General features: G+C 39.8%; 11 non-coding genes across 11 annotated transcripts; all 11 read right to left on the bottom strand.

Moving 5' to 3' along the window:
* Nucleotides 1–2346: 2346 nt before the first annotated feature.
* TRNAF-GAA (transfer RNA phenylalanine (anticodon GAA)) lies at nt 2347–2419 on the bottom strand. Its single transcript has one exon. It is a non-coding gene; the product is annotated as a tRNA-Phe (tRNA).
* Nucleotides 2420–4659: 2240 nt separating this feature from the next.
* TRNAF-GAA (transfer RNA phenylalanine (anticodon GAA)) lies at nt 4660–4732 on the bottom strand. The gene has a single exon. It is a non-coding gene; the product is annotated as a tRNA-Phe (tRNA).
* A 494-nt stretch (nt 4733–5226) lies between these two features.
* TRNAF-GAA (transfer RNA phenylalanine (anticodon GAA)) lies at nt 5227–5299 on the bottom strand. The gene has a single exon. It is a non-coding gene; the product is annotated as a tRNA-Phe (tRNA).
* A 1075-nt stretch (nt 5300–6374) lies between these two features.
* On the bottom strand, nt 6375–6447 carry TRNAF-GAA (transfer RNA phenylalanine (anticodon GAA)). Its single transcript has one exon. It is a non-coding gene; the product is annotated as a tRNA-Phe (tRNA).
* A 1674-nt stretch (nt 6448–8121) lies between these two features.
* Nucleotides 8122–8194, bottom strand: TRNAF-GAA (transfer RNA phenylalanine (anticodon GAA)). The gene has a single exon. It is a non-coding gene; the product is annotated as a tRNA-Phe (tRNA).
* Nucleotides 8195–8688: 494 nt separating this feature from the next.
* On the bottom strand, nt 8689–8761 carry TRNAF-GAA (transfer RNA phenylalanine (anticodon GAA)). Its single transcript has one exon. It is a non-coding gene; the product is annotated as a tRNA-Phe (tRNA).
* A 1673-nt stretch (nt 8762–10434) lies between these two features.
* On the bottom strand, nt 10435–10507 carry TRNAF-GAA (transfer RNA phenylalanine (anticodon GAA)). Its single transcript has one exon. It is a non-coding gene; the product is annotated as a tRNA-Phe (tRNA).
* A 2240-nt stretch (nt 10508–12747) lies between these two features.
* On the bottom strand, nt 12748–12820 carry TRNAF-GAA (transfer RNA phenylalanine (anticodon GAA)). Its single transcript has one exon. It is a non-coding gene; the product is annotated as a tRNA-Phe (tRNA).
* Nucleotides 12821–13314: 494 nt separating this feature from the next.
* TRNAF-GAA (transfer RNA phenylalanine (anticodon GAA)) lies at nt 13315–13387 on the bottom strand. Its single transcript has one exon. It is a non-coding gene; the product is annotated as a tRNA-Phe (tRNA).
* A 1673-nt stretch (nt 13388–15060) lies between these two features.
* TRNAF-GAA (transfer RNA phenylalanine (anticodon GAA)) lies at nt 15061–15133 on the bottom strand. The gene has a single exon. It is a non-coding gene; the product is annotated as a tRNA-Phe (tRNA).
* A 493-nt stretch (nt 15134–15626) lies between these two features.
* Nucleotides 15627–15699, bottom strand: TRNAF-GAA (transfer RNA phenylalanine (anticodon GAA)). The gene has a single exon. It is a non-coding gene; the product is annotated as a tRNA-Phe (tRNA).
* Between the last annotated feature and the right edge of the window lie 1396 nt (nt 15700–17095).

Below are 17095 nucleotides of genomic sequence, written 5' to 3' on the forward strand. Positions count from 1 at the left end.
GAAACACGCCTAACAAGCTGCCTTCTGAGTCTTTGTCGAAACCCGGGATTGAACCAGGGACCTTTAGATCTTCAGTCTAACACTCTCCCAACTGAGCTATTTCGGCCAGTTATTTCACAGGTCCCTCCGTTTTCTTCTTAATCATTGTAGACAAGACATACACCTCGAAATCATTCACTTTGAGGGTACAGCTATGTCTTAAACTTCCGGTATCCTTCTGCAGCTAACTGGGTGCATTTACTCATTTACTTTTTTGGTGCGCAACCTAGGTACTTCTTTTATTCCAAACTCTGAATAGGCACACAAATGTGTGGGCTGAGTAAGCAAGCTATATCATCTGACAGCTTGGTTCATGGGAAAATAGAAGATGATGCAGCCTAAGCTTTACATTAAAATCAAGATAGAAACTGGAAATAATGGAAGTCAAAGCTGAAGGCAAGAGAGGTGGAAGCCATTTTCAAAGGAAGATAGAACGCAAGTGCTGTGCTCTACTGATGGTATGTCGATCAGGTTATTGAAAGGTTTCATCTATGAACTAAAATGTCTACTGAAGCTGACTCCAAGAGAGAACTACACCTAATTAGCTAGGTGCTCAGTCCTTGCCAAAACCCGGGATTGAACCAGGGACCTTTAGATCTTCGGTCTAACGCTCTCCCAACTGAGCTATTTCGGCCAGTTGTCAAAGAATACCTTCCTGATGATTCTTAATCATTGTAGGCAACAAGTGGGCATCTGATCAATCACTAGGAGGGTACATCTATGTGTTAAAGTATGCTGTATCCTTCTGCAGCTAACTGGGCACAATTAGTCAATTTATTTTTTATTGCGCAAGCTAGGTATTTCTTTTTTTCTAAACGCTAAATAGGCTAGCAATCTAATACACAGAAATGTGTGGCATGAGGAAGCAAGCTATATCATCTGACACTTTGGTCCAAGGTTAGATGGAAAATGATGCAGGCTACAGTTTACCCTAAAATCGAGATAGAAACGGGAAATAATGGAAGTCAAAGCTGAAGGCAAGAGAGGTGGAATCCATTTTCAAAGGAAGATAGAAAACACGTACTGTCTTGTACTGATGGTATGTCAATTAGGTTGATGAAAGGTTTTATTAATTAAATAAAACGTCACCGGAAGCTGACTCCAAAAAAGAAACTTGCCTGACGAACTAGCTGCTCAGTCTTTGACCAAACCAAGAATTTAACCAGGGACCCTTAGATCTAAAGTTTGACGTCCTCGCAACTGAGCTCTTTCAGCCCGTTTTTTCACAGTGCCTTCCTTATTATTATTAATCATTGTAGACAAGAAATATAAGTCGCAATCATTCACTGTGAGGGTACAGCTATGTGTTACACTTTGCTGTATCCTTCTGTAGCTAACTGGGGGCAATTACTCCTTTACTTTTTTGCTACGCGAGCTAGGAACTTCTTTTTTTCTAAACTCTGAATAGGCTACCACTCTCATAAACAGAAATGTGTGGCATGACTAAGCAAGCTATATCATCTGACAGTTTGGCTCATGGGAAAATGGAAGATGACGCCGCCTACGGTTTACATCAAAATCAAGATAGAAACGGGAAATAATGGAAGTCAAAGCTGAAGGCAAGAGAGGTGGAAGCCATTTTGAAAGGAAGATAGAAAATAAGTGCTCTTTTGTACCGATGGCATGTCGATCAGGTTGATGCAAGTTTTTATCAATGAAATAAAATGTCACTTGAGAGTGACTCCAAGAAAGAAACATGCCTAACAAGCTGAGTGCTTGGTCTTTGGCACAACCCAGGATTGGACCAAGGACCTTTTTTATCTTTAGTCTAACATTCTCCCAACTGAGATATTTTAGCCAGGTGTCATGAAAAGCTTTCCGTATCATTTTTAATCATTGTAGACAAGACACAGAAGTCTAAATCATTCACTGTGAGGGTACAGCTATGTCTTAAACTTTGCTGTATCCTTCTCCAGTTAACTGGGTGTAATTAGGGAATTCGTTTTTTATTGTGCAAGCTAGGTATTTCTTTTTTTCTAAACTCTAAATAGGCTAGCAATCTAATGCACAGAAATGTGTGGCATGAGTAAGCAAGCTATTTCATCCGACACTTTGGTTCAAGGGAAGATGGAGACTGATGCAGACTGCGGGTTACCTAAAAATCAAGACAGAAACAGTAAATAATGGAAGTCAAAGCTGAAGGCAAGAGAGGTGGAATCCATTTTGAAAGGAAGATAGAAAACAAGTACTGTCTTGTACTGATGGTATGTCAATTAGGTCGATGAAAGGTTTTATCAATTAAATAAAACGTCACCAGAAGCTGAATCCAAGAAAGAAACACGCCTAACAAGCTGTCTTCTGAGTCTTTGCCGAAACCCGGGATTGAACCAGGGACCTTTAGATCTTCAGTCTAACGCTCTCCCAACTGAGCTATTTCGGCCACTTATTTCACAGGTCCCTCCGTATTCTTCTTAATCATTGTAGACAAGACATACACCTCGAAATCATTCACTTTGAGGGTACAGCTATGTCTTAAACTTCCGGTATCCTTCTGCAGCTAACTGGGTGCAATTACTCATTTACTTTTTTGGTGCGCAACCTAGGTACTTCTTTTATTCCAAACTCTGAATAGGCACACAAATGTGTGGGATGAGTAAGCAAGCTATATCATCTGACAGCTTGGTTCATGGGAAAATGGAAGATGATGCAGCCTAAGCTTTACATTAAAATCAAGATAGAAACTGGAAATAATGGAAGTCAAAGCTGAAGGCAAGAGAGGTGGAAGCCATTTTGAAAGGAAGATAGAACGCAAGTGCTGTGCTCTACTGATGGTATGTCGAACAGGTTATTAAAAGGTTTCATCTATGAACTAAAATGTCTACTGAAGCTGACTCCAAGAGAGAACTACACCTAATTAGCTAGGTGCTCAGTCCTTGCCAAAACCCGGGATTGAACCAGAGAGCTTTAGATCTTCAGTTTAACGCTCTCCCAAATGAGCTATTTCGGCCAGTTGTCAGAGAATACCTTCCTGATGATTCTTAATCATTGCAGGCAACAAGTGGGCATCTGATCAATCACTAGGAGGGTACATCTATGTGTTAAAGTATGCTGTATCCTTCTGCAGCTAACTGGGCACAATTAGTCAATTTATTTTTTATTGCGCAAGCTAGGTATTTCTTTTTTTCTAAACGCTAAATAGGCTAGCAATCTAATACACAGAAATGTGTGGCATGAGGAAGCAAGCTATATCATCTGACACTTTGGTCCAAGGTTAGATGGAAAATGATGCAGGCTACAGTTTACCCTAAAATCGAGATAGAAACGGCAAATAATGGAAGTCAAAGCTGAAGGCAAGAGAGGTGGAATCCATTTTCAAAGAAAGATAGAAAACACGTACTGTCTTGTACTGATGGTATGTCAATTAGGTTGATGAAAGGTTTTATTAATTAAATAAAACGTCACCGGAAGCTGACTCCAAAAAAGAAACTTGCCTGACGAACTAGCTGCTCAGTCTTTGACCAAACCAAGGATTTAACCAGGGACCCTTAGATCTAAAGTTTGACGTCCTCGCAACTGAGCTCTTTCAGCCCGTTTTTTCACAGTGCCTTCCTTATTATTGTTAATCATTGTAGACAAGAAATATAAGTCGCAATCATTCACTGTGAGGGTACAGCTATGTGTTACACTTTGCTGTATCCTTCTGTAGCTAACTGGGGGCAATTACTCCTTTACTTTTTTGCTACGCGAGGTAGGTACTTCTTTTTTTCTAAACTCTGAATAGGCTACCACTCTCATAAACAGAAATGTGTGGCATGACCAAGCAAGCTATATCATTTGACAGTTTGGCTCATGGGAAAATGGAAGATGACGCCGGCTACGGTTTACATTAAAATCAAGATAGAAACGGGAAATAATGGAAGTCAAAGCTGAAGGCAAGAGAGGTGGAAGCCATTTTGAAAGGAAGATAGAAAATAAGTTCTCTTTTGTACCGATGGCATGTCGATCAGGTTGATGCAAGTTTTTATCAATGAAATAAAATGTCACTTGAGAGTGACTCCAAGAAAGAAACATGCCTAACAAGCTGAGTGCTTGGTCTTTGGCACAACCCAGGATTGAACCAAGGACCTTTTTTATCTTTAGTCTAACATTATCCTAACTGAGATATTTTAGCCAGGTGTCATGAAAAGCTTTCCGTATCATTTTTAATCATTGTAGACAAGACACAGAAGTCTAAATCATTCACTGTGAGGGTACAGCTATGTCTTAAACTTTGTTGTATCCTTCTCCAGTTAACTGGGTGTAATTAGGGAATTTGTTTTTTATTCTGCAAGCTAGGTATTTCTTTTTTTCTAAACTCTAAATAGGCTAGCAATCTAATGCACAGAAATGTGTGGCATGAGTAAGCAAGCTATTTCATCCGACACTTTGGTTCAAGGGAAGATGGAGACTGATGCAGACTGCGGGTTACCTAAAAATCAAGATAGAAACAGTAAATAATGGAAGTCAAAGCTGAAGGCAAGAGAGGTGGAATCCATTTTGAAAGGAAGATAGAAAACAAGTACTGTCTTGTACTGATGGTATGTCAATTAGGTTGATGAAAGGTTTTATCAATTAAATAAAACGTCACCAGAAGCTGAATCCAAGAAAGAAACACGCCTAAAAAGCTGTCTTCTGAGTCTTTGCCGAAACCCGGGATTGAACCAGGGACCTTTAGATCTTCAGTCTAACGCTCTCCCAACTGAGCTATTTCGGCCAGTTATTTCACAGCTCCCTCCGTTTTCTTCTTAATCATTGTAGACAAGACATACTCCTCCAAATCATTCACTTTGATGGTACAGCTATGTCTTAAACTTCCGGTATCCTTCTGCAGCTAACTGGGTGCATTTACTCATTTACTTTTTTGGTGCGCAACCTAGGTACTTCTTTTATTCCAAACTCTGAATAGGCACACAAATGTGTGGGATGAGTAAGCAAGCTATATCATCTGACAGCTTGGTTCATGGGAAAATAGAAGATGATGCAGCCTAAGCTTTACATTAAAATCAAGATACAAACTGGAAATAATGGAAGTCAAAGCTGAAGGCAACAGAGGTGGAAGCCATTTTGAAAGGAAGATAGAACGCAAGTGCTGTGCTCTACTGATGGTATGTCGATCAGGTTATTGAAAGGTTTCATCTATGAACTAAAATGTCTACTGAAGCTGACTCCAAGAGAGAACTACACCTAATTAGCTAGGTGCTCAGTCCTTGCCGAAACCCGGGATTGAACCAGGGACCTTTAGATCTTCAGTCTAACGCTCTCCCAACTGAGCTATTTCGGCCAGTTGTCAGAGAATACCTTCCTGATGATTCTTAATCATTGTAGGCAACAAGTGGGCATCTGATCAATCACTAGGAGGGTACATCTATGTGTTAAAGTATGCTGTATCCTTCTGCAGCTAACTGGGCACAATTAGTCAATTTATTTTTTATTGCGCAAGCTAGGTATTTCTTTTTTTCTAAACGCTAAATAGGCTAGCAATCTAATACACAGAAATGTGTGGCATGAGGAAGCAAGCTATATCATCTGACACTTTGGTCCAAGGTTAGATGGAAAATGATGCAGGCTACAGTTTACCCTAAAATCGAGATAGAAACGGCAAATAATCGAAGTCAAAGCTGAAGGCAAGAGAGGTGGAAACCATTTTCAAAGGAAGATAGAAAACACGTACTGTCTTGTACTGATGGTATGTCAATTAGGTTGATGAAAGGTTTTATCAATTAAATAAAACGTCACTAGAAGCTGAATCCAAGAAAGAAACACGCCTAACAAGCTGCCTTCTGAGTCTTTGTCGAAACCCGGGATTGAACCAGGGACCTTTAGATCTTCAGTCTAACACTCTCCCAACTGAGCTATTTCGGCCAGTTATTTCACAGGTCCCTCCGTTTTCTTCTTAATCATTGTAGACAAGACATACACCTCGAAATCATTCACTTTGAGGGTACAGCTATGTCTTAAACTTCCGGTATCCTTCTGCAGCTAACTGGGTGCATTTACTCATTTACTTTTTTGGTGCGCAACCTAGGTACTTCTTTTATTCCAAACTCTGAATAGGCACACAAATGTGTGGGATGAGTAAGCAAGCTATATCATCTGACAGCTTGGTTCATGGGAAAATAGAAGATGATGCAGCCTAAGCTTTACATTAAAATCAAGATAGAAACTGGAAATAATGGAAGTCAAAGCTGAAGGCAAGAGAGGTGGAAGTCATTTTGAAAGGAAGATAGAACGCAAGTGCTGTGCTCTACTGATGGTATGTCGATCAGGTTATTGAAAGGTTTCATCTATGAATTAAAATGTCTACTGAAGCTGACTCCAAGAGAGAACTACACCTAATTAGCTAGGTGCTCACTCCTTGCCAAAACCCGGGATTGAACCAGGGACCTTTAGATCTTCAGTCTAACGCTCTCCCAACTGAGCTATTTCGGCCAGTTGTCAAAGAATACCTTCCTGATGATTCTTAATCATTGTAGGCAACAAGTGGGCATCTGATCAATCACTAGGAGGGTACATCTATGTGTTAAAGTATGCTGTATCCTTCTGCAGCTAACTGGGCACAATTAGTCAATTCATTTTTTATTGCGCAAGCTAGGTATTTCTTTTTTTCTAAACGCTAAATAGGCTAGCAATCTAATACACAGAAATGTGTGGCATGAGGAAGCAAGCTATATCATCTGACACTTTGGTCCAAGGTTAGATGGAAAATGATGCAGGCTACAGTTTACCCTAAAATCGAGATAGAAACGGGAAATAATGGAAGTCAAAGCTGAAGGCAAGAGAGGTGGAATCCATTTTCAAAGGAAGATAGAAAACACGTACTGTCTTGTACTGATGGTATGTCAATTAGGTTGATGAAAGGTTTTATTAATTAAATAAAACGTCACCGGAAGCTGACTCCAAAAAAGAAACTTGCCTGACGAACTAGCTGCTCAGTCTTTGACCAAACCAAGAATTTAACCAGGGACCCTTAGATCTAAAGTTTGACGTCCTCGCAACTGAGCTCTTTCAGCCCGTTTTTTCACAGTGCCTTCCTTATTATTATTAATCATTGTAGACAAGAAATATAAGTCGCAATCATTCACTGTGAGGGTACAGCTATGTGTTACACTTTGCTGTATCCTTCTGTAGCTAACTGGGGGCAATTACTCCTTTACTTTTTTGCTACGCGAGCTAGGTACTTCTTTTTTTCTAAACTCTGAATAGGCTACCATTCTCATAAACAGAAATGTGTGGCATGACTAAGCAAGCTATATCATCTGACAGTTTGGCTCATGGGAAAATGGAAGATGACGCCGCCTACGGTTTACATCAAAATCAAGATAGAAACGGGAAATAATGGAAGTCAAAGCTGAAGGCAAGAGAGGTGGAAGCCATTTTGAAAGGAAGATAGAAAATAAGTGCTCTTTTGTACCGATGGCATGTCGATCAGGTTGATGCAAGTTTTTATCAATGAAATAAAATGTCCCTTGAGAGTGACTCCAAGAAAGAAACATGCCTAACAAGCTGAGTGCTTGGTCTTTGGCACAACCTAGGATTGAACCAAGGACCTTTTTTTATCTTTAGTCTAACATTCTCCCAACTGAGATATTTAAACCAGGTGTCATGAAAAGCTTTCCGTATCATTTTTAATCATTGTAGACAAGACACAGAAGTCTAAATCATTCACTGTGAGGGTACAGCTATGTCTTAAACTTTGCTGTATCCTTCTCCAGTTAACTGGGTGTAATTAGGGAATTCGTTTTTTATTGTGCAAGCTAGGTATTTCTTTTTTTCTAAACTCTAAATAGGCTAGCAATCTAATGCACAGAAATGTGTGGCATGAGTAAGCAAGCTATTTCATCCGACACTTTGGTTCAAGGGAAGATGGAGACTGATGCAGACTGCGGGTTACCTAAAAATCAAGACAGAAACAGTAAATAATGGAAGTCAAAGCTGAAGGCAAGAGAGGTGGAATCCATTTTGAAAGGAAGATAGAAAACAAGTACTGTCTTGTACTGATGGTATGTCAATTAGGTCGATGAAAGGTTTTATCAATTAAATAAAACGTCACCAGAAGCTGAATCCAAGAAAGAAACACGCCTAACAAGCTGTCTTCTGAGTCTTTGCCAAAACCCGGGATTGAACCAGGGACCTTTAGATCTTCAGTCTAACGCTCTCCCAACTGAGCTATTTCGGCCAGTTATTTCACAGGTCCCTCCGTTTTCTTCTTAATCATTGTAGACAAGACATACACCTCGAAATCATTCACTTTGAGGGTACAGCTATGTCTTAAACTTCCGGTATCCTTCTGCAGCTAACTGGGTGCATTTACTCATTTACTTTTTTGGTGCGCAACCTAGGTACTTCTTTTATTCCAAACTCTGAATAGGCACACAAATGTGTGGGATGAGTAAGCAAGCTATATCATCTGACAGCTTGGTTCATGGGAAAATAGAAGATGATGCAGCCTAAGCTTTACATTAAAATCAAGATAGAAACTGGAAATAATGGAAGTCAAAGCTGAAGGCAAGAGAGGTGGAAGCCATTTTCAAAGGAAGATAGAACGCAAGTGCTGTGCTCTACTGATGGTATGTCGATCAGGTTATTGAAAGGTTTCATCTATGAACTAAAATGTCTACTGAAGCTGACTCCAAGAGAGAACTACACCTAATTAGCTAGGTGCTCAGTCCTTGCCGAAACCCGGGATTGAACCAGGGACCTTTAGATCTTCAGTCTAACGCTCTCCCAACTGAGCTATTTTGGCCAGTTGTCAGAGAATACCTTCCTGATGATTCTTAATCATTGTAGGAAACAAGTGGGCATCTGATCAATCACTAGGAGGGTACATCTATGTGTTAAAGTATGCTGTATCCTTCTGCAGCTAACTGGGCACAATTAGTCAATTTATTTTTTATTGCGCAAGCTAGGTATTTCTTTTTTTCTAAACGCTAAATAGGCTAGCAATCTAATACACAGAAATGTGTGGCATGAGGAAGCAAGCTATATCATCTGACACTTTGGTCCAAGGTTAGATGGAAAATGATGCAGGCTACAGTTTACCCTAAAATCGAGATAGAAACGGCAAATAATGGAAGTCAAAGCTGAAGGCAAGAGAGGTGGAATCCATTTTCAAAGAAAGATAGAAAACACGTACTGTCTTGTACTGATGGTATGTCAATTAGGTTGATGAACGGTTTTATTAATTAAATAAAACGTCACCGGAAGCTGACTCCAAAAAAGAAACTTGCCTGACGAACTAGCTGCTCAGTCTTTGACCAAACCAAGGATTTAACCAGGGACCCTTAGATCTAAAGTTTGACGTCCTCGCAACTGAGCTCTTTCAGCCCGTTTTTTCACAGTGCCTTCCTTATTATTGTTAATCATTGTAGACAAGAAATATAAGTCGCAATCATTCACTGTGAGGGAACAGCTATGTGTTACACTTTGCTGTATCCTTCTGTAGCTAACTGGGGGCAATTACTCCTTTACTTTTTTGCTACGCGAGGTAGGTACTTCTTTTTTTCTAAACTCTGAATAGGCTACCACTCTCATAAACAGAAATGTGTGGCATGACCGAGCAAGCTATATCATCTGACAGTTTGGCTCATGGGAAAATGGAAGATGACGCCGGCTACGGTTTACATTAAAATCAAGATAGAAACGGGAAATAATGGAAGTCAAAGCTGAAGGCAAGAGAGGTGGAAGCCATTTTGAAAGGAAGATAGAAAATAGGTGCTCTTTTGTACCGATGGCATGTCGATCAGGTTGATGCAAGTTTTTATCAATGAAATAAAATGTCACTTGAGAGTGATTCCAAGAAAGAAACATGCCTAACAAGCTGAGTGCTTGGTCTTTGGCACAACCCAGGATTGAACCAAGGACCTTTTTTATCTTTAGTCTAACATTCTCCCAACTGAGATATTTTAGCCGGGTGTCATGAAAAGCTTTCCGTATCATTTTTAATCATTGTAGACAAGACACAGAAGTCTAAATCATTCACTGTGAGGGTACAGCTATGTCTTAAACTTTGCTGTATCCTTCTCCAGTTAACTGGGTGTAATTAGGGAATTCGTTTTTTATTGTGCAAGCTAGGTATTTCTTTTTTTCTAAACTCTAAATAGGCTAGCAATCTAATGCACAGAAATGTGTGGCATGAGTAAGCAAGCTATTTCATCCGACACTTTGGTTCAAGGGAAGATGGAGACTGATGCAGACTGCGGGTTACCTAAAAATCAAGACAGAAACAGTAAATAATGGAAGTCAAAGCTGAAGGCAAGAGAGGTGGAATCCATTTTGAAAGGAAGATAGAAAACAAGTACTGTCTTGTACTGATGGTATGTCAATTAGGTTGATGAAAGGTTTTATCAATTAAATAAAACGTCACCAGAAGCTGAATCCAAGAAAGAAACACGCCTAACAAGCTGTCTTCTGAGTTTAAGCCGAAACCCGGGATTGAACCAGGGACCTTTAGATCTTCAGTCTAACGCTCTCCCAACTGAGCTATTTCGGCCAGTTATTTCACAGGTCCCTCCGTTTTCTTCTTAATCATTGTAGACAAGACATACACCTCGAAATCATTCACTTTGAGGGTACAGCTATGTCTTAAACTTCCGGTATCCTTCTGCAGCTAACTGGGTGCATTTACTCATTTACTTTTTTGGTGCGCAACCTAGGTACTTCTTTTATTCCAAACTCTGAATAGGCACACAAATGTGTGGGATGAGTAAGCAAGCTATATCATCTGACAGCTTGGTTCATGGGAAAATAGAAGATGATGCAGCCTAAGCTTTACATTAAAATCAAGATAGAAACTGGAAATAATGGAAGTCAAAGCTGAAGGCAAGAGAGGTGGAAGCCATTTTGAAAGGAAGATAGAACGCAAGTGCTGTGCTCTACTGATGGTATGTCGATCAGGTTATTGAAAGGTTTCATCTATGAACTAAAATGTCTACTGAAGCTGACTCCAAGAGAGAACTACTCCTAATTAGCTAGGTGCTCAGTCCTTGCCGAAACCCGGGATTGAACCAGGGACCTTTAGATCTTCAGTCTAAAGCTCTCACAACTGAGCTATTTCGGCCAGTTGTCAAAGAATACCTTCCTGATGATTCTTAATCATTGTAGGCAACAAGTGGGCATCTGATCAATCACTAGGAGGGTACATCTATGTGTTAAAGTATGCTGTATCCTTCTGCAGCTAACTGGGCACAATTAGTCAATTTATTTTTTATTGCGCAAGCTAGGTATTTCTTTTTTTCTAAACGCTAAATAGGCTAGCAATCTAATACACAGAAATGTGTGGCATGAGGAAGCAAGCTATATCATCTGACACTTTGGTCCAAGGTTAGATGGAAAATGATGCAGGCTACAGTTTACCCTAAAATCGAGATAGAAACGGCAAATAAGGGAAGTCAAAGCTGAAGGCAAGAGAGGTGGAATCCATTTTCAAAGAAAGATAGAAAACACGTACTGTCTTGTACTGATGGTATGTCAATTAGGTTGATGAAAGGTTTTATTAATTAAATAAAACGTCACCGGAAGCTGACTCCAAAAAAGAAACTTGCCTGACGAACTAGCTGCTCAGTCTTTGACCAAACCAAGGATTTAACCAGGGACCCTTAGATCTAAAGTTTGACGTCCTCGCAACTGAGCTCTTTCAGCCCGTTTTTTCACAGTGCCTTCCTTATTATTATTAATCATTGTAGACAAGAAATATAAGTCGCAATCATTCACTGTGAGGGTACAGCTATGTGTTACACTTTGCTGTATCCTTCTGTAGCTAACTGGGGGCAATTACTCCTTTACTTTTTTGCTACGCGAGCTAGGTACTTCTTTTTTTCTAAACTCTGAATAGGCTACCATTCTCATAAACAGAAATGTGTGGCATGACTAAGCAAGCTATATCATCTGACAGTTTGGCTCATGGGAAAATGGAAGATGACGCCGCCTACGGTTTACATCAAAATCAAGATAGAAACGGGAAATAATGGAAGTCAAAGCTGAAGGCAAGAGAGGTGGAAGCCATTTTGAAAGGAAGATAGAAAATAAGTGCTCTTTTGTACCGATGGCATGTCGATCAGGTTGATGCAAGTTTTTATCAATGAAATAAAATGTCCCTTGAGAGTGACTCCAAGAAAGAAACATGCCTAACAAGCTGAGTGCTTGTCTTTGGCACAACCTAGGATTGAACCAAGGACCTTTTTTTATCTTTAGTCTAACATTCTCCCAACTGAGATATTTAAACCAGGTGTCATGAAAAGCTTTCCGTATCATTTTTAATCATTGTAGACAAGACACAGAAGTCTAAATCATTCACTGTGAGGGTACAGCTATGTCTTAAACTTTGCTGTATCCTTCTCCAGTTAACTGGGTGTAATTAGGGAATTCGTTTTTTATTCTGCAAGCTAGGTATTTCTTTTTTTCTAAACTCTAAATAGGCTAGCAATCTAATGCACAGAAATGTGTGGCATGAGTAAGCAAGCTATTTCATCCGACACTTTGGTTCAAGGGAAGATGGAGACTGATGCAGACTGGGGGTTACCTAAAAATCAAGACAGAAACAGTAAATAATGGAAGTCAAAGCTGAAGGCAAGAGAGGTGGAATCCATTTTGAAAGGAAGATAGAAAACAAGTACTGTCTTGTACTGATGGTATGTCAATTAGGTTGATGAAAGATTTTATCAATTAAATAAAACGTCACCAGAAGCTGAATCCAAGAAAGAAACACGCCTAACAAGCTGTCTTCTGAGTCTTTGCCGAAACCCGGGATTGAACCAGGGACCTTTAGATCTTCAGTCTAACGCTCTCCCAACTGAGCTATTTCGGCCAGTTATTTCACAGGTCCCTCCGTTTTCTTCTTAATCATTGTAGACAAGACATACACCTCGAAATCATTCACTTTGAGGGTACAGCTATGTCTTAAACTTCCGGTATCCTTCTGCAGCTAACTGGGTGCATTTACTCATTTACTTTTTTGGTGCGCAACCTAGGTACTTCTTTTATTCCAAACTCTGAATAGGCACACAAATGTGTGGGATGAGTAAGCAAGCTATATCATCTGACAGCTTGGTTCATGGGAAAATAGAAGATGATGCAGCCTAAGCTTTACATTAAAATCAAGATAGAAACTGGAAATAATGGAAGTCAAAGCTGAAGGCAAGAGAGGTGGAAGCCATTTTGAAAGGAAGATAGAACGCAAGTGCTGTGCTCTACTGATGGTATGTCGATCAGGTTATTGAAAGGTTTCATCTATGAACTAAAATGTCTACTGAAGCTGACTCCAAGAGAGAACTACACCTAATTAGCTAGGTGCTCAGTCCTTGCCGAAACCCGGGATTGAACCAGGGACCTTTAGATCTTCAGTCTAACGCTCTCCCAACTGAGCTATTTTGGCCAGTTGTCAGAAAATACCTTCCTGATGATTCTTAATCATTGTAGGAAACAAGTGGGCATCTGATCAATCACTAGGAGGGTACATCTATGTGTTAAAGTATGCTGTATCCTTCTGCAGCTAACTGGGCACAATTAGTCAATTTATTTTTTATTGCGCAAGCTAGGTATTTCTTTTTTTCTAAACGCTAAATAGGCTAGCAATCTAATACACAGAAATGTGTGGCATGAGGAAGCAAGCTATATCATCTGACACTTTGGTCCAAGGTTAGATGGAAAATGATGCAGGCTACAGTTTACCCTAAAATCGAGATAGAAACGGCAAATAATGGAAGTCAAAGCTGAAGGCAAGAGAGGTGGAATCCATTTTCAAAGAAAGATAGAAAACACGTACTGTCTTGTACTGATGGTATGTCAATTAGGTTGATGAAAGGTTTTATTAATTAAATAAAACGTCACCGGAAGCTGACTCCAAAAAAGAAACTTGCCTGACGAACTAGCTGCTCAGTCTTTGACCAAACCAAGGATTTAACCAGGGACCCTTAGATCTAAAGTTTGACGTCCTCGCAACTGAGCTCTTTCAGCCCGTTTTTTCACAGTGCCTTCCTTATTATTGTTAATCATTGTAGACAAGAAATATAAGTCGCAATCATTCACTGTGAGGGTACAGCTATGTGTTACACTTTGCTGTATCCTTCTGTAGCTAACTGGGGGCAATTACTCCTTTACTTTTTTGCTACGCGAGGTAGGTACTTCTTTTTTTCTAAACTCTGAATAGGCTACCACTCTCATAAACAGAAATGTGTGGCATGACCAAGCAAGCTATATCATCTGACAGTTTGGCTCATGGGAAAATGGAAGATGACGCCGGCTACGGTTTACATTAAAATCAAGATAGAAACGGGAAATAATGGAAGTCAAAGCTGAAGGCAAGAGAGGTGGAAGCCATTTTGAAAGGAAGATAGAAAATAGGTGCTCTTTTGTACCGATGGCATGTCGATCAGGTTGATGCAAGTTTTTATCAATGAAATAAAATGTCACTTGAGAGTGATTCCAAGAAAGAAACATGCCTAACAAGCTGAGTGCTTGGTCTTTGGCACAACCCAGGATTGAACCAAGGACCTTTTTTATCTTTAGTCTAACATTCTCCCAACTGAGATATTTTAGCCAGGTGTCATGAAAAGCTTTCCGTATCATTTTTAATCATTGTAGACAAGACACAGAAGTCTAAATCATTCACTGTGAGGGTACAGCTATGTCTTAAACTTTGCTGTATCCTTCTCCAGTTAACTGGGTGTAATTAGGGAATTCGTTTTTTATTGTGCAAGCTAGGTATTTCTTTTTTTCTAAACTCTAAATAGGCTAGCAATCTAATGCACAGAAATGTGTGGCATGAGTAAGCAAGCTATTTCATCCGACACTTTGGTTCAAGGGAAGATGGAGACTGATGCAGACTGCGGGTTACCTAAAAATCAAGATAGAAACAGTAAATAATGGAAGTCAAAGCTGAAGGCAAGAGAGGTGGAATTCATTTTGAAAGGAAGATAGAAAACAAGTACTGTCTTGTACTGATGGTATGTCAATTAGGTTGATGAAAGGTTTTATCAATTAAATAAAACGTCACCAGAAGCTGAATCCAAGAAAGAAACACGCCTAAAAAGCTGTCTTCTGAGTCTTTGCCGAAACCCGGGATTGAACCAGGGACCTTTAGATCTTCAGTCTAACGCTCTCCCAACTGAGCTATTTCGGCCAGTTATTTCACAGGTCCTTCCGTTTTCTTCTTAATCATTGTAGACAAGACATACACCTCGAAATCATTCACTTTGAGGGTACAGCTATGTCTTAAACTTCCGGTATCCTTCTGCAGCTAACTGGGTGCATTTACTCATTTACTTTTTTGGTGCGCAACCTAGGTACTTCTTTTATTCCAAACTCTGAATAGGCACACAAATGTGTGGGATGAGTAAGCAAGCTATATCATCTGACAGCTTGGTTCATGGGAAAATAGAAGATGATGCAGCCTAAGCTTTACATTAAAATCAAGATACAAACTGGAAATAATGGAAGTCAAAGCTGAAGGCAAGAGAGGTGGAAGCCATTTTGAAAGGAAGATAGAACGCAAGTGCTGTGCTCTACTGATGGTATGTCGATCAGGTTATTGAATGGTTTCATCTATGAACTAAAATGTCTACTGAAGCTGACTCCAAGAGGGAACTACACCTAATTAGCTAGTGCTCAGTCCTTGCCGAAACCCGGGATTGAACCAGGGACCTTTAGATCTTCAGTCTAACGCTCTCCCAACTGAGCTATTTCGGCCAGTTGTCAAAGAATACCTTCCTGATGATTCTTAATCATTGTAGGCAACAAGTGGGCATCTGATCAATCACTAGGAGGGTACATCTATGTGTTAAAGTATGCTGTATCCTTCTGCAGCTAACTGGGCACAATTAGTCAATTTATTTTTTATTGCGCAAGCTAGGTATTTCTTTTTTTCTAAACGCTAAATAGGCTAGCAATCTAATACACAGAAATGTGTGGCATGAGGAAGCAAGCTATATCATCTGACACTTTGGTCCAAGGTTAGATGGAAAATGATGCAGGCTACAGTTTACCCTAAAATCGAGATAGAAACGGCAAATAATGGAAGTCAAAGCTGAAGGCAAGAGAGGTGGAATCCATTTTCAAAGAAAGATAGAAAACACGTACTGTCTTGTACTGATGGTATGTCAATTAGGTTGATGAAAGGTTTTATTAATTAAATAAAACGTCACCGGAAGCTGACTCCAAAAAAGAAACTTGCCTGACGAACTAGCTGCTCAGTCTTTGACCAAACCAAGGATTTAACCAGGGACCCTTAGATCTAAAGTTTGACGTCCTCGCAACTGAGCTCTTTCAGCCCGTTTTTTCACAGTGCCTTCCTTATTATTGTTAATCATTGTAGACAAGAAATATAAGTCGCAATCATTCACTGTGAGGGTACAGCTATGTGTTACACTTTCCTGTATCCTTCTGTAGCTAACTGGGGGCAATTACTCCTTTACTTTTTTGCTACGCGAGGTAGGTACTTCTTTTTTTCTAAACTCTGAATAGGCTACCACTCTCATAAACAGAAATGTGTGGCATGACCAAGCAAGCTATATCATCTGACAGTTTGGCTCATGGGAAAATGGAAGATGACGCCGGCTAGGGTTTACATTAAAATCAAGATAGAAACGGGAAATAATGGAAGTCAAAGCTGAAGGCAAGAGAGGTGGAAGCCATTTTGAAAGGAAGATAGAAAATAAGTTCTCTTTTGTACCGATGGCATGTCGATCAGGTTGATGCAAGTTTTTATCAATGAAATAAAATGTCACTTGAGAGTGACTCCAAGAAAGAAACATGCCTAACAAGCTGAGTGCTTGGTCTTTGGCACAACCCAGGATTGAACCAAGGACCTTTTTTATCTTTAGTCTAACATTATCCTAACTGAGATATTTTAGCCAGGTGTCATGAAAAGCTTTCCGTATCATTTTTAATCATTGTAGACAAGACACAGAAGTCTAAATCATTCACTGTGAGGGTACAGCTATGTCTTAAACTTTGTTGTATCCTTCTCCAGTTAACTGGGTGTAATTAGGGAATTTGTTTTTTATTCTGCAAGCTAGGTATTTCTTTTTTTCTAAACTCTAAATAGGCTAGCAATCTAATGCACAGAAATGTGTGGCATGAGTAA

This window comes from Pleurodeles waltl, chromosome 8 (assembly GCF_031143425.1).
Source record: "Pleurodeles waltl isolate 20211129_DDA chromosome 8, aPleWal1.hap1.20221129, whole genome shotgun sequence".
NCBI lineage: Eukaryota > Metazoa > Chordata > Amphibia > Caudata > Salamandridae > Pleurodeles > Pleurodeles waltl.